At 56.9% G+C, this 1125-nt stretch overlaps 1 protein-coding gene across 1 annotated transcript in view; it reads right to left on the bottom strand.

The window, feature by feature from the left end:
- The window catches only part of ATF4 (activating transcription factor 4), a 3424-nt gene extending 2361 nt beyond the window's left edge, over window positions 1-1063 (bottom strand). The window contains exon 1 of the mRNA XM_014963569.1: window positions 626-1063. The gene's annotated coding sequence lies outside the window, so the exon portion shown is untranslated. The remainder of the gene's footprint in view (window positions 1-625) is intronic.
- Between the last annotated feature and the right edge of the window lie 62 nt (window positions 1064-1125).

The following is a 1125-nucleotide window of genomic DNA, read 5'->3' as shown; positions in this document are numbered from 1 at the left end:
CCGCCTCCCGCCGGCGGCCGCCATTTTGTATCCTGCCACGTTTCCAGCGGGGCTCCGGCACCCGCGGCCGACGCCCGCCTCCAGAGGGTTATGAAACCCCTCCAGATGATCAGAGCAGACTTAAAGCTACGGTATTAAAGGATTACAATGCTGCTTCCACCTTACTAACAGCCCCCGTTAGATAAACTCGGGATGATATGCCAAGTGATATTTACACTCTCGGTCTCCCGATGCCTCCGATGCCCCATTTCCTCCCCCACGCGGGGGTAAGAAGCCCTCCTAAGGAATATACTGCTTTTAACTCCCATGAAACGGAAAAATCTTTTTGAACTTTGGGAATCGATTTTTCTTAACTACGTACGGCACAGGAATTTATCGTTTCTTCTTCTGAAATGGCATTTCCTGCCATTTCTGACACTCACCGCCCCCGGGGAGGTTGAGCCCACACGAAGATGCTTCTTTCCCCCATTTTGTTTCGCCCGTTTTTTTTTTTTTTCCCATCGTGACATACCATAATTTACCATACGAGTGATAAACCCGCCCCCAAAGCCCATTTGAAGGGGAGAAGAGGAGGACTAGCCACACATGGGAGAGGGAACGCCCGTCCCTCACACACAATACTCACGCCATGGTTGCAGATGCCGGGGGTGTGCTGAGGCCGCCGCCGCTGCTGCTGCGCCTGCTGCACTGGCCGATGCCGCCGCTGGCCCTGCCGCCCTTAAAGAGCCATGGCGGCCAGGGGAGGGGAGGCTGCTCCGGTCCGCGCCGCGCGGGAGGGTGCTGCGCACAGGGACACTCACACCACCTCTCTCTTTCTCCAGCGACACTCACACAATGAGGTGGCACCGCCCGCCCCCTGCCCTTATATACCAATCGCCTTCAGCAAAACAAGATCCGGCTCTGAGGTGTCCTTCCGCCAACGTCACCTGCCTCTCACCGGCGCCCGCCGGCCTGTATTCTCTCTCTCTCTGACCTTTCTTCCTTCCATTCTGCTACGAGTTAATCGCAAGAGCTTCCGGCAAAAGCTAAGACCCCACAACGGTGTTGTAGGGAAGGGACTATATGGTGTACGTCCGCGCGGTCCGTCTCGTCGGCAAGCGAGGCCGCGTCACGTGACCGGAGCAG

Source organism: Calidris pugnax, unplaced genomic scaffold, assembly GCF_001431845.1.
Source record: "Calidris pugnax isolate Ruff unplaced genomic scaffold, ASM143184v1 scaffold44, whole genome shotgun sequence".
Taxonomy (NCBI): domain Eukaryota; kingdom Metazoa; phylum Chordata; class Aves; order Charadriiformes; family Scolopacidae; genus Calidris; species Calidris pugnax.
Note: the sequence above shows the minus strand (reverse complement) of the source record. Positions and strands in the feature narration are given on the sequence as shown.